We start from the raw sequence: 26288 nt of genomic DNA on the forward strand, positions 1-26288 counted from the left end.
CGTCGGGATGTGTACAGGGCCGCCATGCTGGAGGCGGGGCCACCAGGTAAGAGGAGTGGGAGTATGTAGAGGGATGTGTACGGGGCCGCCATGCTGGAGGCGGGGCCACCAGGTAAGAGGAGTGGGAGGATGTAGAGGGATGTGTACGGGGCCGCCATGCTGGAGGCGGGGTCACCAGGTAAGAGGGGTGGGAGTATGTAGAGGGATGTGTATGTGTCCGCCATGCTGGAGGCGGGGTCACCAGGTAAGAGGAGTGGGAGGATGTAGAGGGATGTGTACGGGGCCGCCATGCTGGAGGCGGGGCCACCAGGTAAGAGGAGTGGGAGTATGTAGAGGGATGTGTACGCGGCCGCCATGCTGGAGGCGGGGTCACCAGGTAAGAGGGGTGGGAGTATGTAGAGGGCCGGCGGGATGTGTACGGGGCCGCCATGCTGGAGGCGGGATCACCAGGTAAGAGGAGTGGGAGGATGTAGAGGGATGTGTACGGGGCCGCCATGATGGAGGCGGGGCCACCAGGTAAGAGGAGTGGGAGTATGTAGAGGGCCGGCGGGATGTGTACGCGGCCGCCATGCTGGAGGCGGGGCCACCAGGTAAGAGGAGTGGGAGGATGTAGAGGGATGTGTACGGGGCCGCCATGCTGGAGGCGGGGTCACCAGGTAAGAGGAGTGGGAGGATGTAGAGGGCCGGCGGGATGTGTACGGGGCCGCCATGCTTGAGGCGGGGTCACCAGGTGAGAGGAGTGGGAGGATGTAGAGGGATGTGTACGGGGCCGCCATGCTGGAGGCGGGGTCACCAGGTAAGAGGGGTGGGAGTATGTAGAGGGCCGGCGGGATGTGTACGCGGCCGCCATGCTGGAGGCGGGGTCACCAGGTAAGAGGAGTGGGAGTATATACAGGGCCGGCAAGATGTGTACGGGGCCGCCATGCTGGAGGCGGGGTCACCAGGTAAGAGGAGTGGGAGGATGTAGAGGGATGTGTACGGGGCCGCCATGCTGGAGGCGGGGTCACCAGGTTAGAGGAGTGGGAGGATGTAGAGGGATGTGTACGGGGCCGCCATGCTGGAGGCGGGGTCACCAGGTAAGAGGAGTGGGAGGATGTAGAGGGATGTGTACGGGGCCGCCATGCTGGAGGCGGGGTCACCAGGTAAGAGAAGTGGGAGTATGTAGAGGGCCGGCGGGATGTGTACGGGGCCGCCATGCTGGAGGCGGGGTCACCAGGTAAGAGGAGTGGGAGTATGTAGAGGGCCGGCGGGATGTGTACGCGGCCGCCATGCTGGAGGCGGGGTCACCAGGTAAGAGGAGTGGGAGGATGTAGAGGGATGAGTACGGGGCCGCCATGCTGGAGGCGGGGTCACCAGGTTAGAGGAGTGGGAGTATATAGAGGGCCGGCGGGATGTGTACGCGGCCGCCATGCTGGAGGCGGGGTCACCAGGTAAGAGGAGTGGGAGTATGTAGAGGGCCGGCGGGATGTGTACGGGGCCGCCATGCTGGAGGCGGGGTCACCAGGTAAGAGGAGTGGGAGTATGTAGAGGGATGTGTACGCGGCCGCCATGCTGGAGGCGGGGTCACCAGGTAAGAGGAGTGGGAGGATATAGAGGGATGTGTACGGGGGCCGCTATGCTGGAGGCGGGGTCACCAGGTAAGAGGAGTGGGAGGATGTAGAGGGATGTGTACGGGGCCGCCATGCTGGAGGCGGGGTCACCAGGTAAGAGGAGTGGGAGTATGTAGAGGGCCGGCGGGATGTGTTCGCGGCCACCAAGCTGGAGGCGGGGTCACCAGGTAAGAGGAGTGGGAGGATATAGAGGGATGTGTACGCGGCCACCATGCTGGAGGCGGGGTCAACTGGTAAGAGGAGTGGGAGGATGTAGAGGGATGTGTACGCGGCCGCCATGCTGGAGGCGGGGTCACAAGGTAAGAGGAGATGGAGTATGTAGAGGGCCGGCGGGATGTGTACGCGGCCGCCATGCTGGAGGCGGGGTCACAAGGTAAGAGGAGTGGGAGTATGTAGAGGGCCGGCGGGATGTGTACGCGGCCGCCATGCTGGAGGCGGGGTCACCAAGTCAGAGGAGTGGGAGTATGTAGAGGGATGTGTACGCAGCCGCCATGCTGGAGGCGGGGTCACGAGGTAAGAGGAGTGGGAGTATGTAGAGGGATGTGTACGCGGCCGCCATGCTGGAGGCCTGGTCACTAGGTAAGAGGAGTGGGAATATGTAGAGGGATGTGTACGCGGCCGCCATGCTGGAGGCGGGGTCACCAGGTAAGAGGAGTGGGAGTATGTAGAGGGATGTGTACGCGGCCGCCATGCTGGAGGCGGGGTCACCAGGTAAGAGGAGTGGGAGTATGTAGAGGGCCGGCGGGATGTGTACATGGCCGCCATGCTGGAGGTGGGGTCACCAGGTAAGAGGGGTGGGAGGATGTAGAGGGATGTGTACGCGGCCGCCAAGCTGCAGGCAGGGTCACCAGGTAAGAGGAGTGTGAGTATGTAGAGGGATGTGTACGCGGCCGCCATGCTGGAGGCGGGGTCACCAGGTAAGAGGAGTGGGAGTATGTAGTGGGCCGGCGGGATGTGTACGGGGCCGCCAAGCTGGAGGCGGGGTCACCAGGTAAGAGGAGTGGGAGGATATAGAGGGATGTGTACGCGGCCGCCATGCTGGAGGCGGGGTCAACTGGTAAGAGGAGTGGGAGTATGTAGAGGGATGTGTACGCGGCCGCCATGCTGGAGGCGGGGTCACAAGGTAAGAGAAGAGGGAGTATGTAGAGGGCCGGCGGGATGTGTACGCGGCCGCCATGCTGGAGGCGGGGTCACAAGGTAAGAGGAGTGGGAGTATGTAGAGGGCCGGCGGGATGTGTACGCGGCCGCCATGCTGGAGGCGGGGTCACCAAGTCAGAGGAGTGGGAGTATGTAGAGGGATGTGTACGCAGCCGCCATGCTGGAGGCGGGGTCACGAGGTAAGAGGAGTGGGAGTATGTAGAGGGATGTGTACGCGGCCGCCATGCTGGAGGCCTGGTCACTAGGTAAGAGGAGTGGGAATATGTAGAGGGATGTGTACGCGGCCGCCATGCTGGAGGCGTGGTCACCAGATAAGAGGAGTGGGAGTATGTAGAGGGATGTGTACGCGGCTGCCATGCTGGAGGCGGGTTCACCAGGTAAGAGGAGTGGGAGTATGTAGAGGGATATGTACGCGGCCGCCATGCTGGAGGCGGGGTCACCAGGTAAGAGGAGTGGGAGGATGTAGAGGGCCGGCGGGATGTGTACGCGGCCGCCATGCTGGAGGCGGGGTCACCAGGTAAGAGGAGTGGGAGTATGTAGAGGGCCGGCGGGATGTGTACGGGGCCGCCATGCTGGAGGCGGCGTCACCAGGTAAAAGGAGTGGGAGGATGTAGAGGGATGTGTACGGGGCCGCCATGCTGGAGGCGGGGTCACCAGGTAAGAGGAGTGGGAGTATGTAGAGGGATGTGTACGCGGCCGCCATGCTGGAGGCAGGGTCACCAGGTAAGAGGAGTGCGAGTATGTAGAGGGATGTGTACGCGGCCGCCATGATGGAGGCGGGGTCACCAGGTAAGAGGAGTGGGAGTATGTAGTGGGCCGGCGGGATGTGTTCGCGGCCGCCAAGCTGGAGGCGGGGTCACCAGGTAAGAGGAGTGGGAGGATATAGAGGGATGTGTACGCGGCCGCCATGCTGGAGGCGGGGTCAACTGGTAAGAGGAGTGGGAGTATGTAGAGGGCCGGCGGGATGTGTACGCGGCCGCCAAGCTGCAGGCAGGGTCACCAGGTAAGAGGAGTGTGAGTATGTAGAGGGATGTGTACGCGGCCGCCATGCTGGAGGCGGGGTCACCAGGTAAGAGGAGTGGGAGTATGTAGTGGGCCGGCGGGATGTGTTCGCGGCCGCCAAGCTGGAGGCGGGGTCACCAGGTAAGAGGAGTGGGAGGATATAGAGGGATGTGTACGCGGCGGCCATGCTGGAGGCGGGGTCAACTGGTAAGAGGAGTGGGAGTATGTAGAGGGATGTGTACGCGGCCGCCATGCTGGAGGCGGGGTCACAAGGTAAGAGGAGAGGGAGTATGTAGAGGGCCGGCGGGATGTGTACGCGGCCGCCATGCTGGAGGCGGGGTCACAAGGTAAGAGGAGTGGGAGTATGTAGAGGGCCGGCGGGATGTGTACGCGGCCGCCATGCTGGAGGCGGGGTCACCAAGTCAGAGGAGTGGGAGTATGTAGAGGGATGTGTACGCGGCCGCCATGCTGGAGGCGGGGTCACCAGGTAAGAGGAGTGGGAGTATGTAGAGGGATGTGTACGCGGCTGCCATGCTGGAGGCGGGTTCACCAGGTAAGAGGAGTGGGAGGATGTAGAGGGATGTGTACGCGGCCGCCATGCTGGAGGCAGGGTCACCAGGTAAGAGGAGTGCGAGTATGTAGAGGGATGTGTACGCGGCCGCCATGATGGAGGCGGGGTCACCAGGTAAGAGGAGTGGGAGTATGTAGTGGGCCGGCGGGATGTGTTCGCGGCCGCCAAGCTGGAGGCGGGGTCACCAGGTAAGAGGAGTGGGAGGATATAGAGGGATGTGTACGCGGCCGCCATGCTGGAGGCGGGGTCAACTGGTAAGAGGAGTGGGAGTATGTAGAGGGCCGGCGGGATGTGTACGCGGCCGCCAAGCTGCAGGCAGGGTCACCAGGTAAGAGGAGTGTGAGTATGTAGAGGGATGTGTACGCGGCCGCCATGCTGGAGGCGGGGTCACCAGGTAAGAGGAGTGGGAGTATGTAGTGGGCCGGCGGGATGTGTTCGCGGCCGCCAAGCTGGAGGCGGGGTCACCAGGTAAGAGGAGTGGGAGGATATAGAGGGATGTGTACGCGGCCGCCATGCTGGAGGCGGGGTCAACTGGTAAGAGGAGTGGGAGTATGTAGAGGGATGTGTACGCGGCCGCCATGCTGGAGGCGGGGTCACAAGGTAAGAGGAGAGGGAGTATGTAGAGGGCCGGCGGGATGTGTACGCGGCCGCCATGCTGGAGGCGGGGTCACAAGGTAAGAGGAGTGGGAGTATGTAGAGGGCCGGCGGGATGTGTACGCGGCCGCCATGCTGGAGGCGGGGTCACCAAGTCAGAGGAGTGGGAGTATGTAGAGGGATGTGTACGCGGCCGCCATGCTGGAGGCGGGGTCACCAGGTAAGAGGAGTGGGAGTGTGTAGAGGGATGTGTACGCGGCCGCCATGCTGGAGGCGGGGTCACCAGGTAAGAGGAGTGGGAATATGTAGAGGGATGTGTACGCGGCCGCCATGCTGGAGGCGGGGTCACCAGGTAAAAGGAGTGGGAGTATGTAGAGGGATGTGTACGCGGCTGCCATGCTGGAGGCGGGTTCACCAGGTAAGAGGAGTGGGAGTATGTAGAGGGATGTGTACGCGGCCGCCATGCTGGAGGCGGGGTCACCAGGTAAGAGGAGTGGGAGGATGTAGAGGGCCGGCGGGATGTGTACGCGGCCGCCATGCTGGAGGCGGGGTCACCAGGTAAGAGGAGTGGGAGTATGTAGAGGGATGTGTACGCGGCCGCCATGCTAGAGGCCTGGTCACTAGGTAAGAGGAGTGGGAGTATGTAGAGGGATATGTACACGGCCGCCATGCTGGAGGCGGGGTCACCAGGTAAGAGGAGTGGGAGTATGTAGAGGGATGTGTATGGGGCCGCCATGCTGTAGGCGGGGTCACTAGGTAAGAGGAGTGGGAGTATGTAGAGGGATATGTACACGGCCGCCATGCTGGAGGTGGGGTCACCAGCTAAGAGGGGTGGGAGTATGTAGAGGGATGTGTACATGGCCGCCATGTTATAGGCGGGGTCACCAGGTAAGAGGGGTGGGAGAATGTAGAGGGCTGTGTACGCAGCCGCCATGCTGGAGGCGGGGTCACCAGGTAAGAGGAGTGGGAGTATGTAGAGGGATGTGTACGCAGCCGCCATGCTGGAGGTGGGGTCACCAGGTAAGAGGAGTGGGAGTATGCAGAGGGCTGGCGGGATGTGTACGCGGCCGCCATGATGGAGGCGGGGTCACCAGGTAAGAGGAGTGGGAGTATGTAGAGGGATGTGTACGCGGCCGCCATGCTGGAGGCGGGGTCACCAGGTAAGAGCAGTGGGAGGATGTAGAGGGATGTGTACGCGGCCGCCATGCTGGAGGCGGGGTCACCGGGTAAGAGAAGTGGGAGTTTGTAGAGGGCCAGCGGGATGTGTGTGCGGCCGCCATGCTGGAGGCAGGGTCACCAGGTAAGAGGAGTGGGAGGATGTAGAGGGATGTGTACGCGGCCGCCATGCTGGAGGCGGGGTCACCAGGGAAGAGGAGTGGGAGTTTGTAGAGAGCCGCTGGCATGTGTACGCGGCTGCCATGCTGGAGGCGGGTTCACCAGGTAAGAGGAGTGGGAGTATGTAGAGGGATGTGTACGCGGCCGCCATGCTGGAGGCGGGGTCACCAGGTAAGAGGAGTGGGAGGATGTAGAGGGCCGGCGGGATGTGTACGCGGCCGCCATGCTGGAGGCGGGGTCACCAGGTAAGAGGAGTGGGAGGATATAGAGGGATGTGTACGCGGCCGCCATGCTGGAGGCGGGGTCAACTGGTAAGAGGAGTGGGAGTATGTAGAGGGATGTGTACGCGGCCGCCATGCTGGAGGCGGGGTCACAAGGTAAGAGGAGAGGGAGTATGTAGAGGGCCGGCGGGATGTGTACGCGGCCGCCATGCTGGAGGCGGGGTCACAAGGTAAGAGGAGTGGGAGTATGTAGAGGGCCGGCGGGATGTGTACGCGGCCGCCATGCTGGAGGCGGGGTCACCAAGTCAGAGGAGTGGGAGTATGTAGAGGGATGTGTACGCGGCCGCCATGCTGGAGGCGGGGTCACCAGGTAAGAGGAGTGGGAGTATGTAGAGGGATGTGTACGCGGCTGCCATGCTGGAGGCGGGTTCACCAGGTAAGAGGAGTGGGAGGATGTAGAGGGATGTGTACGCGGCCGCCATGCTGGAGGCGGGGTCACCAGGTAAGAGGAGTGGGAGTGTGTAGAGGGATGTGTACGCGGCCGCCATGCTGGAGGCGGGGTCACCAGGTAAGAGGAGTGGGAATATGTAGAGGGATGTGTACGCGGCCGCCATGCTGGAGGCGGGGTCACCAGGTAAAAGGAGTGGGAGTATGTAGAGGGATGTGTACGCGGCTGCCATGCTGGAGGCGGGTTCACCAGGTAAGAGGAGTGGGAGTATGTAGAGGGATGTGTACGCGGCCGCCATGCTGGAGGCGGGGTCACCAGGTAAGAGGAGTGGGAGGATGTAGAGGGCCGGCGGGATGTGTACGCGGCCGCCATGCTGGAGGCGGGGTCACCAGGTAAGAGGAGTGGGAGTATGTAGAGGGATGTGTACGCGGCCGCCATGCTAGAGGCCTGGTCACTAGGTAAGAGGAGTGGGAGTATGTAGAGGGATATGTACACGGCCGCCATGCTGGAGGCGGGGTCACCAGGTAAGAGGAGTGGGAGTATGTAGAGGGATGTGTATGGGGCCGCCATGCTGTAGGCGGGGTCACCAGCTAAGAGGGGTGGGAGTATGTAGAGGGATGTGTACATGGCCGCCATGTTATAGGCGGGGTCACCAGGTAAGAGGGGTGGGAGAATGTAGAGGGCTGTGTACGCAGCCGCCATGCTGGAGGCGGGGTCACCAGGTAAGAGGAGTGGGAGTATGTAGAGGGATGTGTACGCAGCCGCCATGCTGGAGGTGGGGTCACCAGGTAAGAGGAGTGGGAGTATGCAGAGGGCTGGCGGGATGTGTACGCGGCCGCCATGATGGAGGCGGGGTCACCAGGTAAGAGGAGTGGGAGTATGTAGAGGGATGTGTACGCGGCCGCCATGCTGGAGGCGGGGTCACCAGGTAAGAGCAGTGGGAGGATGTAGAGGGATGTGTACGCGGCCGCCATGCTGGAGGCGGGGTCACCGGGTAAGAGAAGTGGGAGTTTGTAGAGGGCCAGCGGGATGTGTGTGCGGCCGCCATGCTGGAGGCAGGGTCACCAGGTAAGAGGAGTGGGAGGATGTAGAGGGATGTGTACGCGGCCGCCATGCTGGAGGCGGGGTCACCAGGGAAGAGGAGTGGGAGTTTGTAGAGAGCCGCTGGCATGTGTACGCGGCTGCCATGCTGGAGGCTGGTTCACCAGGTAAGAGGAGTGGGAGTATGTAGAGGGATGTGTACGCGGCCGCCATGCTGGAGGCGGGGTCACCAGGTAAGAGGAGTGGGAGGATGTAGAGGGCCGGCGGGATGTGTACGCGGCCGCCATGCTGGAGGCGGGGTCACCAGGTAAGAGGAGTGGGAGTATGTAGAGGGATGTGTACGCGGCCGCCATGCTAGAGGCCTGGTCACTAGGTAAGAGGAGTGGGAGTATGTAGAGGGATATGTACACGGCCGCCATGCTGGAGGCGGGGTCACCAGGTAAGAGGAGTGGGAGTATGTAGAGGGATGTGTATGGGGCCGCCATGCTGTAGGCGGGGTCACTAGGTAAGAGGAGTGGGAGTATGTAGAGGGATATGTACACGGCCGCCATGCTGGAGGTGGGGTCACCAGCTAAGAGGGGTGGGAGTATGTAGAGGGATGTGTACATGGCCGCCATGTTATAGGCGGGGTCACCAGGTAAGAGGGGTGGGAGAATGTAGAGGGCTGTGTACACGGCCGCCATGCTGGAGGCGGGGTCACCAGGTAAGAGGAGCTGGAGTATGTAGAGGGATGTGTACGCAGCCGCCATGCTGGAGGTGGGGTCACCAGGTAAGAGGAGTGGGAGTATGCAGAGGGCTGGCGGGATGTGTACGCGGCCGCCATGATGGAGGCGGGGTCACCAGGTAAGATGAGTGGGAGTATGTAGAGGGATGTGTACGCGGCCGCCATGCTGGAGGCGGGGTCACCAGGTAAGAGCAGTGGGAGGATGTAGAGGGATGTGTACGCGGCCGCCATGCTGGAGGCGGGGTCACCGGGTAAGAGAAGTGGGAGTTTGTAGAGGGCCAGCGGGATGTGTGTGCGGCCGCCATGCTGGAGGCAGGGTCACCAGGTAAGAGGAGTGGGAGGATGTAGAGGGATGTGTACGCGGCCGCCATGCTGGAGGCGGGGTCACCAGGGAAGAGGAGTGGGAGTTTGTAGAGAGCCGCTGGCATGTGTACGCGGCTGCCATGCTGGAGGGCTTCCCGCCTACAGTGTCACCAGGTAAGAGGCGGCAGGTATGAGGTTGCCTAAATTCTACCATCATTGGATGTATAATCTATTCCATCACTGTGTGTCTCCACAGATGGAGTTGGGAGGAGAAACCCCCCAGAGAGATGTCCCCGTACTTTGTATTTCCAGGACCGTCCAGAGGAGGATGTCCCTGAGAACTGGCAAGTAGATGGTGCTGAGCCCTAGAGTACATGTATAGAGGAGGTGGAGCTATGTGGTCCTGCTCTATATAGGGGTGGAGCACTCTGGTCCTGCTCTATATAGGGGGCGGAGCTCTCTGGTCCTGCTCTATATTGGGGTGGAGCTATGGTCCTGCTCTATATAGGGGGTAGAGCTATCTGCCCCTGGTCTATATAGGGGGTGGAGCTATGGTCCTGTTGTATTTAGGGGATGAAGCTCTGGTCCTGCTCTATATAGGGGGTGAAGCTCTTTCCTCCATATAGGGGATGGAGCTCTTTGGTCCTGCTCTATATATGGAGTGGAGCTATGTTCTCCTGCTCTGTATAGGGGGTGGAGCTCTCTGATCCTGCTCTATATAGGAGGCGAAGCTCTTTGGTCCTGCTCTATACAGGGGGTGGAGCTCTCTGGTTCTGCTCTATATAGGGGTGGAGCTCTGGTCATGCTCTATATAGGGGGTGGAGCTCTGTGGTCCTGCTCTATATAAGGGGTGGAGCTTCACTGGTTCTGCTCTACATAGGGGATGAAGCTCTCTGATTCTGCCCTATATAGGGGGAGAAGCTCTGGTCCTGCTCTATATAAGGGGTGAAGCTCTGGTCCTGCTCTCTATAGGGGGTGGAGCTATGGTCCTGCTCTATATAGGGGGTGGAGCTCTCTGGTTCTGCTCTATATAGGGGGTGGAGCTCTGGTCATGCTCTATATAGGGGGTGGAGCTCTGTGGTCCTGCTCTATATAAGGGGTGGAGCTTCACTGGTTCTGCTCTACATAGGGGATGAAGCTCTCTGATTCTGCCCTATATAGGGGGTGAAGCTCTGGTCCTACTCTATATAAGGGGTGAAGCTCTGGTCCTGCTCTCTATAGGGGGTGGAGCTATGGTCCTGCTCTATATAGGGGGTGGAGCTCTCTGGTCCTGCTCTATATAGGGGGTGAAGCTCTGGTCCTGCTCTCTATAGGGGTGGAGCTATGGTCCTGCTCTATATAGGGGGTGGAGCTCTGTGGTTCTGCTCTATATAGCGGTGGAGTTCTTTCCTCCGGCATTTATAGATTTCGGCAGTCAGTTAGATTTCCCGCCGCTCCGCCATATTGTACTGAATTATTCCATGTGACACATCAGGGTGAAGATGATATTAAAGTGGAGGTAGAAGAAGAGAGGATGAGGGGCGATCACCCGTGGAAGAGTGAGGTGGAGGAGGACGTTCCCGCAGGTAGGTGATGAGCTGGGGGGTCCTTAAGGTTCGGTTGCCCCTTAGCGCTCTAGTAGCCCTTCCGGCGGTGATACATAGTGTTGGGTGCAGGAGGGGCCGGGAATGTATAGAAATCCTCCCCGGCTCTTCTATGGGTCTGGTCGTGTATTGGGCTTGGTCTTGGTTTGTATAGGACTCTCTTCTGTGCAGTCCTGATATATTCTATACCCCCTCCTTATTGACCCCCCACTCCCCATGTGATAACCCGAGCCGTGAGGGTTTACAATCAGGTCCCTCATTGACTATTTCAGCGCCCCGTTGGCCCCGGCGTCTCTGGTACATTGTTAGGGAGGTTTTGGGTCCGCCTGTAGCTGCCAAATCAGATATGATGTGAGGATGTATCAGCCGTGTGAGAGTCCAGCAGGGGGCACCAGGGAGGGAGGCTAGGATTGACCCCCCTAGAAGGTGGGATTTGGTGCTGGATCGGGGCTGCCGCCTCTACAGGAGGCATTATTAAACAAGCGTCCTGCTCTTCCAGAAGTCCTGTGGTGTGCCACTCCATAAGGAGCCGCCCTCTGTCAGTGCTTGGGCATCACGCTGAAGGAGTGAGAGCGGGCGCTGCGCAGCGATGGCGTATTGTGTGTCCGGTATAAGTGTAGGGCATACATAGCGCTGTTTAGCTGTGGGGACCGGTAATATAATAACCGTCTCTAGGGGGTTAATATGAGTCATTTTACCTGGATGATGCAGGTAACCTAGCAACCAAATAGGTTGTGATTGGCTGCAGACAGACGGGTCAGGTGACAGAGGCGATAAATAGCCGAACACAACGAGCGCAGCCGAGTCAGCGAGGAAGAGGAAGAGGAAGAGAGAAGCAGAGAAACAGCGAGGAAGAGGAAGAGATGTAACTATGAAGAGGGAGGTGATACATGCAGAGGAACTCCCAGATGTAACCGCGTTCTTCACGAGTGTCTACATTGTTGCACATTGTGTATCACCTGTCACTGTGTGCTGAGGAGAAACCTCCCCGTCGGATGGAATTATAAGGCCGTGTTTACTACAAGTCAGGCTGAATACCCGGCTCCACCTGTTATTCCACAACCTCCTGCTCACCGGTATAGAGACCCCCAAGGAGGACCCCATACAGGACTGTGATGGGCGGCCCGTCAGACCGGCGCTCAGGATGCATAGCGCCATGCGGAAGGCACGCGTGTATAAGAATCGGGCTGCGCACATCCTGCGGACGGCGTGGTATTGGGCCACTTTCCCACGGGCCACAAAGTCGTGCGATTATCAGGTGGTGCGACAGCGCTACAGATGGCATGTATGTGAAGCCGGCGGTTCCCTCACATCAGTGAAGTATTGTAGCCCACGGGCCCGGTGGAGCCTTCCTCTCTGTTCCGCGGTGCGATGCAAGTCTGACAGCAGGAAATCCCAGTATCAAAGCCCTAAAATAAGCCCCAGCTGCAGAAAGAACACCACATACATCACCTGGAAGCGCTGTCAGCTCCGCCCATCTTCTCCCCGATCCTCGGCTCCGGGTGTAAGCATCTCCAATCTTCTGGCTGGGGATTGGAAAATCCCCGTTTCCAGGAAGTGCTGCCTGGGATTGCCTGAGGGCTGCGTCTCAGCCAATCAGAGCCAGTGCTTGATGAATCAATCACAGCTAATGATTGGCTGTGATTGGTTCATTCAGCACTGTCTCTCATTGGCTAAGCACTGTGAAACTCAGCCAATCAGAGGCAGGTCTTCCTGGAGACGGGGATTTTCCAATCCCCAGCCAGAAGAGATTCCGATGCCTAGTGCCAGGAATCGGGGAGAAGATGGGCGGAGCTAGGGGTTTCTGCAGCTAGGGCATATTTTCAGGGTAGGGCTTTTATTTTAAGTCTCCCCCTCCCCTCCCCCCGTGTTCTCGAACATCCTCGCACGTGGTGCTACAAAGTCGCAGTATTACCACAAGAAAACGCAGCGATATCGCACGGACCACTGATGAGATATCGCTGGAATTGTCTTGTGGTGATATTGTGTCGGCGTGTGAAGGAGGCATTATACATATGTGCTTCGTCAGTATGGGGCCACAGGGGGCGGTACTTAAAGGGATCCTGCCATGAAGGCCTTACAATCCACGCTGATCACGAGGCTTCCTCTGCAGTCTGTTGTGTCAGACGGCCGCCCCGTTCTGGGTTGGCCTGCATACAGATGCCTCCCCTTCGCTGTAATCCTGCACAGCCGCCATAGTAAGCCCTCCCCGCGCCCCTCGGCTCTCCTTTACTTGCGGCGTACTGCGTGTGCGCTTTTTTTCCCCCACTGCGTCCGAGATCACATGACCGCGAGTAACGAACCTTAAGATCAGTGTGTGTATGGGCGAGTATGGGCGGTAAGCGTAAACGTACGGCGTCTGGTCCTGCGCTCAGCGCAGCTATTTACATCCAGCGCCGGATGGGCTGAGAGAAGAAGATTGGAGGGAGATGCTGTAATACAGTGCTGAAGGGGCGCTGTGTGAGCCCGGAGCCGCCCCGCGCCCCCACATGTGCCTGCGCCGAGCGCCGTGAGGTGACGGGAGCCCGGAGCCGCCCCGCCGCCCCCACATGTGCCTGCGCCGAGCGCCGTGAGGTGACAGGAGCCCGGAGCCGCCCCCACATGTGCCTGCGCCGAGTGCCGTGAGGTGACGGGAGCCCGGAGCCGCCCCGCCGCCCCCACATGTGCCTGCGCCGAGCGCCGTGAGGTGACGGGAGCCCGGAGCCGCCCCGCCGCCCCCACATGTGCCTGCGCCGAGCGCCGTGAGGTGACGGGAGCCCGGAGCCGCCCCGCCGCCCCCACATGTGCCTGCGCCGAGCGCCGTGAGGTGACGGGAGCCCGGAGCCGCCCCGCCGCCCCCACATGTGCCTGCGCCGAGCGCCGTGAGGTGACGGGAGCCCGGAGCCGCCCCGCCGCCCCCACATGTGCCTGCGCCGAGCGCCGTGAGGTGACGGGAGCCCGGAGCCGCCCCGCCGCCCCCACATGTGCCTGCGCCGAACGCCGTGAGGTGACGGGAGCCCGGAGCCGCCCCACATGTGCCTGCGCCGAGTGCCGTGAGGTGACGGGAGCCCGGAGCCGCCCCGCCGCCCCCACATGTGCCTGCGCCGAGCGCCGTGAGGTGACGGGAGCCCGGAGCCGCCCCGCCGCCCCCACATGTGCCTGCGCCGTCCTGTAGACCGCTGTGAGAGCGCAGAGCGGTATGAGAGGAGTCACACGTGGCCGTCACCAGCAGACATCGCGGGAACGGTGGAGTCGGTGACAATAACACCCATCGGGCTCCACCTCACCCAACAGAACTGGTGACGGGGCCCGTTAACGCTTTAGTGACGCCGCGGCCGATCTCGGTCCTATCTCCACTTTTCCCGCTGACGCCGCCGTATGAGGGCTTGTTATTTACATAACTTTGATCTATTTTTTGGGAGGGCCGGGAGAAAACCCACCACTGTTGTCTGCAGCATTAATAATCCAATCCATCCCTTTTGGGGACTTGAACTTGCAATGCTATGAAGGCACTTATACACTGCAGTACTCCTGTACTGCAATGTATTATCGCTATACTAAGTGATCACAGGCCTTGGCAGACCCAGATGCTATTGTCTGGCATCCCTCTGTGATTACATGATGGAGGGCCGATAACCTCACTAAGAGAGCGCCCCCCCTCTGTGATCAGCATGTAGGGGGTTAACAGCAGGGACCTGTGTCCTCACCAACCCCTGCTGTTACAGCCGGAGGCCCACCGTCGGTCGCAGACAGCTTTGGCTGTGGATGGCATCTTCCATAGGATACAAACGTTCGTCCATTTGTGGGATCTGCTTATGTCCTGTGGTAGGAAGAGGTAAAAGAGCCACGTGTGTCGGCAGGGGACGGCCGGACTGCCGCTTTTAACCCTCTAAATGCTGCTGTCAAATCTGATGGCAGCCCTGATCATTCAGGAGCCCCAGATGGTCCCCCATAATGCACCTGCAGGGTGCCATGTAGCTTTCACGGACTAATCCCCGGAGTATGAGTGGGCTACTACCCATCCTGTTAGCCGTGCCCATAGACATTACATGAGGGTCACCATTAGGCCACGGCAGCTCTCTTGTAGAGGGTTCAGGGCTTATGACAGACCATGACACAGAGGTGGCACAGAGGTGGCATGGCTACTGCTGCTCACAATCCACATCAACCACTAGTTCATCTGTAACATGCTCAAACAGGATGGTGCTGACCAATGAGACGGCTTCTTGTTCCCCGGGGTCTGGTGACTTACAATGCAGGGTATTGTCGGGGCGCTCGGTGTTACCACTACCCCGGGGTCTGGTGACTTACAATGCAGGGTATTGTCAGGGCGCTCGGTGTTACCGCTACCACGGGGTCTGGTGACTTACAATGCAGGGTATTGTCGGGGCGCTCAGTGTTACCGCTACCACGGGGTCTGGTGACTTACAATGCAGGGTATTGTCGGGGCGCTCAGTGTTACCGCTACCACGGGGTCTGGTGACTTACAATGCAGGGTATTGTCAGGGCGCTCGGTGTTACCGCTACCACAGGGTAACACACCTGCTGTGTCCGGGAGCCCATTGCTTGTCAGTGAGAGTTGCTCTTGTGTATGGTGGGGCACAGCCATCTTTGGTATCGTTCATATGTGCGGGCTATGTTTGTTTGCAGTCGCTCCTCCCCAATCTGGGCTGGGTTGAGGGGTGACTGCACATTACTCTACATTGAACAAGTAGCTCCTCCTTATCATAGTCTGGCAGACTGCATTCTATTAGGGTTTATGGCAATTGCGCCTGCCCTGTGGCAATTGTGCCAACCTTATGGCGATTGTGCCTGTGGAGCAGCACCGATCCTCTGGAACGCTCTACCCCATAACATCCGGACAATCCCTGACCTACAAAATTTCAGATGCGCCTTAAAAGCGCACCTCTTCAGGGCGACATACAAACTCTCCTGATCTAATTCCCCACCCCTCTGCCCCTCCCTATGGCTCTTCACACCTTCCATTTTGGTTACCATATACATCTTCTGCCCCCGTACCTCCTAATCAACGCCTTGTTCTGTTTCCTAATAATACCATATGTAATTTCTGTACTGCTTTGTGTTCCCCGTGCCTCCTCTCCTGCCTCCGTACCTCCTGAACCACCCCACCCCGTCTCTCCAATAGTCGTATTGTTTGTGTTCCCCGTGCTTTGAAAGCGCTGCAGAATAAGTTGGCGCTATACAAATAAAGATTATTACAGTAAACATGTCAAAAACAGCTGGAAAAAGAAATGGAGGGTCTTTGAAAGGCCAAGTCAACGCCGGATTCTACATCCCTTTAATACGCTGAGGGGTATATGAGGTCTCAATAACATTCATGTATTTGGATCAGTATCTTGTATCAATATTTATAAGCCAAAACTGGGACCAGAACCTACAGAGAAACGTATGGGGTGTGGCAAGTGGGGTTACTCGCCTGCGGATCGCCGACCTCTCTGACCGGAAATGGGCACCATCTGTGCATAAAGAGGCTCCAGAGACAGAACTTTTTTCAAATATGGCACCTGCCAGTTTTATTTCACAGCAATAAACTTGTACAGCATAGCACACAGTCCATTAACTAGGGTTCACAAACCCACAGGGTCCCGGTCACTAACCCTGACCAGGGTGTCTAGGGAGAGTCTTTCTTTGACCGACTGGTGACAGGCCCAAAACTGGTCCGCACCGAACTTCAGGCTCCAAGTCCCTGAGGCAGCTCCTTCACCACCTCTCTGACTAGCAGCCAGCTTTCCAGCTCCACTGAGCTATCTCTTCCCCTGAGTGTGGCAGAAACTGATCTTTTTATCTTACTTCCTGCCACACCCATAGTGTTAACCCTCTGCAGTACCAGTATGCCTGTCTCTAGCCCTCTGCAGGCCACTCTGTATACTGTACTCACACAGTTTTGTTTTTGTTTTTTTTAAAAAGGAGCAGATTTGGAGATGGTTTAAAAACAAGCATTTTTTGCTCTTACAGCATTTCCTACTTTCCTAACAAGAACCTGGTTTCTTCGCTGTGTGAATTCTCTGACGAGTTCCAAATATTTTGTTTCTTTACAAACATTTCTACATATGGAAGATCAAAACTGCTTGTCCCCAGTGTGAATTCTCTGATGATCTCTAAGTTTTGCTTTAGTAATAAAACATTTACCACATTCCAAACATGAATACGGCTTCTCCCCAGTGTGAATTCTCTGATGCTCCCCAAGTCTTCCTTTAGAACTAAAACATTTTCCACATTCAGAACATGGATATGGCTTCTCTCCAGTGTGCCCTCTGTGATGTATAACAAGATCTGCTTTATTAATAAAACATTTCCCGCATTCTGAACATGAAAATGGTTTCTCTCCTGTGTGAATTCTCTCATGTCTAACCAGAAGTGATTTACTAATAAAAGATTTTCCACATTCAGAACATGTAAATCGTTTCTCCCCTGTGTGAATTCTTTGATGTGTAACAAGACGTGGTTTTATTATAAAAGATTTCCCACATTCTGAACATGAAAATGGCTTCTCGCCCGTGTGAATTCTCTCATGTCTAACAAGATAGGATTTCTTTTTGAAACATTTCCCACATTCAGAACAGGAATACGGCTTCTCCCCTGTGTGACTTCTCTCATGTATAACAAGATGTGATTTAGTAACAAAACATTTCCCACATTCCGAACATGAAAATGGTCTCTCTCCTGTGTGACTTCTCTGATGTATAACAAGATGGGTTTTATTTGTAAAACATTTCTCACATTCTGTACATGAATACGGCTTCTCTCCTGTGTGAATTCTTTCATGTGTAGCAAGATTTGATTTATTTGTAAAACATTTCCCACATTGTGAACATGAATACGGCTTCTCTCCTGTGTGGCTTCTCTCGTGTATAAGAAGATGTGATTTATTTGTAAAGCATTTCCCACATTTTTCACATGGATAAGTCTTCTCTCCTGTGTGACTTCTCTCATGTGTAACAAGATGGGACTTATTTATAAAACCTTTCCCACATTCTGAACATGAATACGGCTTCTCTCCTGTGTGAAGTCTTCTGTGTATAAGAAGATATGAGTTTCTTGTAAACCATTTTCCACATTCACCACATTGGAACTTTTTCTCCCCATTCTGACCCACAATTGTGGTAATAACCTCTGATTGGTCAGGAGAAGAGTCCTCATGATTGGGGGGATGATATGATGGATCTGTACTGTGAAGTCCTGGAGGTACATTGATGGTAATGAGGTTTTCTCCTGAGGAGCGCTGCACGATATCTTCATCTTCTACCTTATAATGTACCGATAAGATGACGTTTCCCTCAGAGGTCGCACCGGAATTTTCTGTTGAAACTAAAAACAAAATTTTGTGATTTTTGTTTTCCAAACTGCAAAATAGGTCAATTTATAACATCCCTACTATGCGGGAAAAACTCATGCAGTTTTTAAGGGAGTATTCTGGTTACTTGACATTTTTTCAAATTTTCACCCATCCACTGGATCCATGAACACAGAGCGGTGGGGGTCCAACCACTGCAGCCCCACTGACTGCCAAAACGAGGGTTCGTGAAGTTCACCAAATGGATGGGACTGCCAAAGTTAGATTTAAAGCACCCTGCTATCTCCGATGGTCCCACTGAAATGAATGGCGAGCATGAGCTGTCACTGCTCCAAACATGGGGTGAACTTTGGGAATCCCTTTCTGGCAATCAGTGGGGTTCTAGTGGTCTGACCACCATGAATTCATCCGTTTTTACCCATCAAGTGGAAGGGTGAAATTTTGAAGAAACATCAAGTTAGTGGAATACCCCTTTAATATAATCCTAGGGCCAGCATGCACCTTTGCAAGTATTCCCCTACGAATCTTGAAATGCTACTAGTTATCTCAGACACCTTACCTATAGGAGAGGTGCCTACATGTGTTTGGTTTTTTGGTCTAGCTTAAAATACTATTTCATTTGTACCGACTCTCTGGTTTTCTGACTCTTACTGTTCCATACTTTGCTGGATTCTCTGCTCCTGACCTCTGATTGCTGTATTCACCATTCTCCTGTCTGCCTAAGCTGCTGCACTATGCTGAACCTGCTGTGTGCCCCGTCATCCGGATTGTTCCTCGTTCTGAAGTTATATGGTCTGCCTTGATCGAGATTGATCTGACTACAGCTCTCTGTCCATATGCTTAGGTACCACACCGTAGACTCGTGACCAATTGGACTAATTAGGACAACTTCCAGTGTAATGACCTGGGGACCCTATATCGAATTCTAGATCTTGACTGGTGGGATGGAAGTGTGGAGACCACACTTTGTCAGGTGTTGCCTCTGCATCTCACCCAAAGCCAAATCAGTATGTGGTACAGTGGGTCTACATCTGCTGATCCGGACATTAACGTAGGCCACAGATCCTTCTGCTGCTCAGTCTGCTAAACAGGATTCGACTGTGAATCGATGCACCCCTTAAGAGCATGTCCTACATTGGTTTCAGCAAGTTGCAGCCATCTTGGACACCTTTGATTCTACCCAGATGGTCCAAAGTGCAGTTCAAGCCACCACTAAAGGCCAATGCAAGTGTCAAGCCAGGTTTGTGCTCAGCCTACGGGTTAGTTAGCTAGCTATGGAGCTTACTGCTGAAACCACCTCACTGACCAGTTCTGTGGCTCCAGCTCCTAACCACTTCGATAGCAGGGCTCCCCAAAACGTGCTGTGGCTTCATAAAACTATTGCCTAATCCACTTTGAACTGCAGTCTGCCCAGTTTCCTACTTCTCGCTCCAAGTTGGCCTTATATGCCCAGTGGAAGGGAGGTGGCTTTGTTGTCAGCAGCCTTCAGGATGTTCTTAACCAACTTCAGGAGAGTTTTTGAGGGGACAGATAGGGCTTTATCTGCTGCACCTCCATCAGGACCACAAGCCAATATGTCACAGAGTTCTGTAGCTTGGCCTCCGAGTTAAGAGTGGAATAAACAAGCATCAGTAGTGACCTTTTGGGAAGGATGAACTGGCAGGCCGTGAACATCCTACGACGCGATTGCCTTGTTACATTGTCAGATAGAATTGATATCCGTTTCCAAGAACGACAAGAACCCATGGAATATAGAAGATCTCAACTGGTGTCTACGTTCTTCCATCATCTGCAACCAAGTACTCTGACTACTGTTGAAATTCCCATGGAATTAGAGAGAGCCCCGCTGTTCCCTGAAGACGCACCGTGGACCCGTCTGTGCTGTGATCAAAGAGGTCATTGTCTGCACTTTTTCCCAGCAAAGCCAGCCCAAAATGTTAAACCTTTCCTGCACAACAACATGTATGTAGACAGGAGGTCCCCGCTTTTATGGTGTCTGAGGTGACGTGTGAAATACCCTCCCTCCAAAAAACAAAATACCTCTATACATTTGGCATCACCACGATCTACTGAGCCACAGAATAAAGTTATGATGGATACAGTGTAGAAACAAAAACCGCCCAAAGATGGCGCAATGGTGTTATTTTCCATTTCACTCCACTTATAATGTACTGAAAACTTTTACAAATCCCTATGGTCCAATAAATTGTATCACTGAACATAACAACTCGTCCCGCAGAAAACAACAAGTCCTCGGACAGCGGTGGAGAAAGAAAGGATGAGTGTTTATAGAAGTGGGAGGAAAAAAAACAAATGAAACAGAGGGGCGTGTTATTAAGGGGTTAATAATCATCTTGGGATGGGGGGAGTGGAGTGTAGAATATATCAAGGTCCAAGGCAGTCTTCCCTCACTCTCCCTAAGTGATTTCGGGTGCCCGAGATGGCGATGGGAATTTGGTGTGGCTGGTTGTTGTGTTGACCTCTGCAGGTCCCACCCCCGGTTCTTGTCTTGACCTCTGCAGGTCCCACCCCCGGTTCTTGTCTTGACCTCTGCAGGTCCCACCCCCGGTTCTTGTCTTGACCTCTGCAGGTCCCACCCCCGGTTCTTGTCTTGACCTCTGCAGGTCCCACCCTCGGTTCTTGTCTTGACCTCTGCAGGTCCCACCCTCGGTTCTTGTCTTGACCTCTGCAGGTCCCACCCTCGGTTCTTGTGTTGACCTCTGCAGGTCCCACCCCCGGTTCTTGTGTTGACCTCTGCAGGTCCCACCCGAGGTAGCGAGGGTCTTTATGGTTTGCACAGGTCTGTGATTCCGTGGAAGGTTGTAAAGGCTTTATAACACAGGACCTTCCGGAAAGACATGGTCATCAGAGACCCGCACCTAGTACAGGTAGAAGTGAGTGCGGCACATATCGCTGTCCCATCCATATTCTTGGTCGTCATTTTACAGAGCACAGCTGAATCAAGCCCCTTAACCTCTTACCTGCCAAATAAGGACCCACCCGTGCTAGGTTTATGCCATACTTTACTTGGGTGATAATGGGTGTGATACAATATAAAACGGACAAATGTTGCCTTAAAAGTCAATAGGAGTGAAATTCTGATTGGTTCCAAAAATGGACCATTGGCCAGATTCACACCACAAGATTTAGTGTAAGCTACAGCAACTCCATGATATTCTGGAACAGTTCTGTGCCGCCTCTTTCTGCATTGGCGACATTGCTGAGTGGTGTTCTTTTTACATACTGTGCATCGTCCTTGAGTGCCGCCCACATCATCATCAGTCTTCCGGGTAGATGCAGGAAGATGACATGGTTTCATGTGAAGACGTGTGGTAACCTTAAGAAGATGATCTAGCTGGCTCATCCGACATGAGGGAGTTTTATGGACTTCACTATGCCGTCGCCAGCGATCAACAGCCATGTTCAAGCCGTTGTTGAGAAGACGCGACCACTTCTTGCTCCTAATCGGAGGGCGGTAGCATGCCAACATGCCATCAAGAAGCCCCACACCTCCCATTTCAGTGTTGTACTTCAGAATGAGGTGGGGTTCCTGGATATCAACCTTCTTGTGCTGCAGACGGGAGCAGTGCTTGGTCGTTCCTAAAGGTTCATGGTCTGATGATGGGAAGCAACAGTCCCCACCGCATGGTCCTTCCATCGAGAAACATACACTTTCCCATCACTGCAATTGCCAAATAAGCCACAATCACACTTTGAAAGCGATTTCTTGTCCTTCAATGGGCATGACACAATGTGATTGTCACGTAGCAGGTCTGTGGCCTGTATTGCTTTCTCATGGAGGGCATTGGCAACAGAGGAGGATGTGAAGTTATGGAAGTAGACCCTGCGATTTTGGGGAATTTCTAAAACGGACATCGTATTTCCAGAGTACACAGACATGTTGAATGGATAACCATCATATGGACACATCATCCACACCTTATAGCCAAAGCGGACTGGCTTTCCCCAAATATCCATTTTGCAGGGATGACCATAGTCTAGTATTATTGATTCATCAATGTTGGAGATACCAAACTGAAGAAATCAGTCAGAGTAAATCATGGTTACTTTTGCCACTTTGTCCATTCTGGTATTGTTTTTTGTATTGTCAACCAGATGGAAAAAGCTCTTGATTCTCCAAAACCTGTTGTGAGACATGGTGCTCGGAACAACCCCAACAGCAATATCTTCAGCTGTACACCAGTCGGGTTGTTCACTTGGTAGTTGGTGGCCACCATGTACAGGAGAACACCCAAGAACTACCCCGTCTCTTCTGCTGAGATGGTGAAGGGCTCCGGCTTCTGAGCTACATATGGACAGTCTGTCTTACTATTTCCCACATGAGCAGTTGGATTGGGGTCTCATTTAGCAACTCAGGGTGTGTCTTAAGCAGCGGTACTATCAATTCTTTAGCCAAAGAGGCTTCGTCCAATATGGGATATTTTGAGGAGCACCTTTCTTCCTCCTGGTGACGCCTCGGCTGTCATTTTTTTGAATGTGAGCCGTCCTCAAGCATGTCTGATGATGTAGATACTGATTTGTTATCACCTTCCTCTTCAGCTCTTCCAATAATGGAACACCTTCAACACTTGGACATTATCTTCAACAGCTTTGCTTTGACAAATTGGCCACCACCTTAGACATATCTGTCCTACAAGCCAGTACATACCAGTCAGTGTGCCAGAGCTGATTAGAAGGTGGAGCTGCTGAGCATCCCAAAGACGAGGTCCATGTCAGCGCTGCATGCACGCTGCCGTCACGTCTACACCTACAAGAAAATGCTGCCATCTACTGGCTAACACAAGCCATAGCAAGCCAGCTGTATTGGGAGCCCTGCATTGTATGGAGCAGGAACGCGTCCCCCCCCCCCCCCCCATACAAACTCCAAACCTAAAGGATGTAACTATACATCATGGAGCGTTAAGGGGTTAACAACCAAACTGCACTCTCATTGGCTTCTGCAGTCATGTGCAAGGATCATCAAGGTCCAATCGTTCTTGCAGTGACAGTTGTTCTTTGCAGAGCTCAGATTATTTTATCATCTATCTGCCTGCACCAATACGCTCTACAAGGTCAACGTACAAAACGGTAGCTTCCATTTAAAAATACAAAAAAGTGGATTTTGATCATTTTTTCCTTGAGCCCTTCATATATATCAACAAAACATGCTGCTCATCACCCCGACTACTAGAAACACCGGTGTACCCCAATAATAGGACCCCCCAGCTCACCATCACCTACCTGCGGGAACGTCCTCCTCCACCTCACTCTTCCACGGGTGATCGCCCCTCATCCTCTCTTCTTCTACCTCCACTTTAATATCATCTTCACCCTGATGTGTCACATGGAATAATTCAGTACAATATGGCGGAGCGGCGGGAAATCTAACCGACCGCCGAAATGTATGACTGCAGGAGGAAAGAGCTCCACCCCCTACATAGAGAGCTCCACCCCCTACATAGAGCAGGAGGAATGAGCTCCACCCCCTACATAGAGCAGGAGGAATGAGCTCCACCCCCTACATAGAGCAGGAGGAATGAGCTCCACCCCTATATAGAGCAGGAGGAATGAGCTCCACCCCTATATAGAGCAGGACCAGATAGCTCCACCCCCTACATAGAGCCGGAGCACGGAGCTCCACCCCCTACATAGAGCAGGAGCACGGAGCTCCACCCCCTACATAGAGCAGAACCAGGGAGCTCCACCCCCTACATAGAGCAGAACCAGGGAGCTCCACCCCCTACATAGAGCAGAACCAGGGAGCTCCACCCCCTACATGGAGCAGAACCAGGGAGCTCCACCCCCTACATGGAGCAGAACCAGGGAGCTCCACCCCCTACATGGAGCAGAACCAGGGAGCTCCACCCCCTACATGGAGCAGAACCAGGGAGCTCCACCCCCTACATGGAGCAGAACCAGGGAGCTCCACCCCCTACATGGAGCAGAACCAGGGAGCTCCACCCCCTACATGGAGCAGAACCAGGGAGCTCCACCCCCTACATGGAGCAGAACCAGGGAGCTCCACCCCCTACATGGAGCAGAACCAGGGAGCTCCACGCCCTACATGGAGCAGAACCAGGGAGCTCCACGCCCTACATGGAGCAGAACCAGGGAGCTCCACGCCCTACATGGAGCAGAACCAGGGAGCTCCACGCCCTACATGGAGCAGAACCAGGGAGCTCCACGCCCTACATGGAGCAGAACCAGGGAGCTCCACGCCCTACATGGAGCAGAACCAGGGAGCTCCACGCCCTACATGGAGCAGAACCAGGGAGCTCCACGCCCTACATGGAGCAGAACCAGGGAGCTCCACGCCCTACATGGAGCAGAACCAGGGAGCTCCACGCCCTACATGGAGCAGAACCAGGGAGCTCCACGCCCTACATGGAGCAGAACCAGGGAGCTCCACGCCCTACATGGAGCAGAACCAGGGAGCTCCACGCCCTACATGGAGCAGAACCAGGGAGCTCCACGCCCTACATGGAGCAGAACCAGGGAGCTCCACGCCCTACATGGAGCAGAACCAGGGAGCTCCACGCCCTACATGGAGCAGAACCAGGGAGCTCCACGCCCTACATGGAGCAGAACCAGGGAGCTCCACGCCCTACATGGAGCAGAACCAGGGAGCTCCACGCCCTACATGGAGCAGAACCAGGGAGCTCCACGCCCTACATGGAGCAGAACCAGGGAGCTCCACGCCCTACATGGAGCAGAACCAGGGAGCTCCACGCCCTACATGGAGCAGAACCAGGGAGCTCCACGCCCTACATGGAGCAGAACCAGGGAGCTCCAAGCCCTACATGGAGCAGAACCAGGGAGCTCCACGCCCTACATGGAGCAGAACCAGGGAGCTCCACGCCCTACATGGAGCAGAACAAGGGAGCTCCACCCCCTATATAGAGCAGAACAAGGGAGCTCCACCCCCTATATAGAGCAGAACAAGGGAGCTCCACGCCCTATATAGAGCAGAACAAGGGAGCTCCACCCCCGACATGGAGCAGGACCAGAGAGCTCCACCCCCTATATAGAGCAGGAGCAAAGAGCTCCACAACACTATACACATCCACAACATGGCTCTACCTGCCAATTCTCCAGGACTTCTTCCTCTGGACGGCTCTGGGAATACGGAGGGCAGGGACATCTCTCTGGTGGGTTCCTCCTCCCGCCTCCATCTGTGGAGACACACAGTGATGGAATGGATTATCTCCATGTGATGAACAGATGGGAATATCTAGGTGACCCCAATGACAGTCTGCCCTCCTTACACTGCTGATCAGCCCTTATATCCGGCTCTTCTTCTTCTTCTTCATCTTTAATTTCAACTTTAATGTCCATCAGATTTTCACCCTAAACAGAAAAGAAGAATGTAAAATGGTCTTTGGTTCCATCACTTTATGGTCAGATTCTGGGGAGACCTCAGTGCTATCTACCATGTTTCCCCGAAAAGATGACAGTCTTAAATTCATTTTTGCCCCAAAAGAGGCACAGCGTCTTATTTTCAGGGTGTATCCTAATATTCACCTAGCAGGCGGCGTCCGGGTCCCTCACGCTGGGCTGCCGTGCTTCAGCAGTCTTCCGTGTAGTCCTCGGTGCTGAGAGAACATTCTCTTCCTGGTAACGGAGCTTGAATACCCCGCCTTCAGCAAAAGATTGCTGTGATTGGCCAATCAGAGCCGGTGCTCGATGAACCAATCACAGCCATTCAATGATGTATGAATTACATCATTGAATGGCTGTGATTGGTTCTGCCATTATGTGCACCCCCACCCTAATCACGCCTCACAGCTACCCTGGCCTTCCAGTCATACAAACCGAATTCAGCTTCCAGAGTCACAGAGGGGCAGCGTCAGAAGACCCGGCCCAAGGAAGACGTCCCCCCATATGAACAAGCTGTCCTCAACATTAAGTCTGCATTCACTTGCAGGAGACAATATTGGGCTACTGTCTCACAACTCCACACGCTTAAAGGGGTTGTCCCGCGGCAGCAAGTGGGGTTCAGCACTTCTGTATGGCCATATTAATGCACTTTGTAATATACATCGTGCATTAAATATGAGCCATACAGAAGTTATTCACTTACCTTCCCTGCGCTAGCGTCCTCGTCTCCATGGCTCTGTCTAACTTCAGCGTCTAATCGCCCGATTAGACGCACTTGCGCAGAAGGGTCTTCTGCCATCGGGTCTGTTCGGCAGCAGCGGCGTTCTGGCTCCGCCCCCTTGTACGATTGGCTGGAATCGGCACACGTGACGGTGCGGAGCTACGCGATGACGCGTACAAGGGGGCGGAGCCAGAACGCCGCTCGTGCCAGACAGAGCCGAAGGCAGACGACCCTTCTGCGCAAGCGCGTCTAATCGGGAGATTAGACGCTGAAATTAGACGGAGCCATGGAGACGGGGACGCCAGC

At 55.2% G+C, this 26288-nt stretch overlaps 1 pseudogene; it reads right to left on the reverse strand.

Moving 5' to 3' along the window:
* LOC136617211 (zinc finger protein 665-like) overlaps positions 1 to 26288 on the reverse strand; it is a 515737-nt pseudogene that overhangs the window by 462130 nt on the left and 27319 nt on the right.

The sequence above is a fragment of the Eleutherodactylus coqui genome, chromosome 1, assembly GCF_035609145.1.
Source record: "Eleutherodactylus coqui strain aEleCoq1 chromosome 1, aEleCoq1.hap1, whole genome shotgun sequence".
Lineage (NCBI taxonomy): Eukaryota > Metazoa > Chordata > Amphibia > Anura > Eleutherodactylidae > Eleutherodactylus > Eleutherodactylus coqui.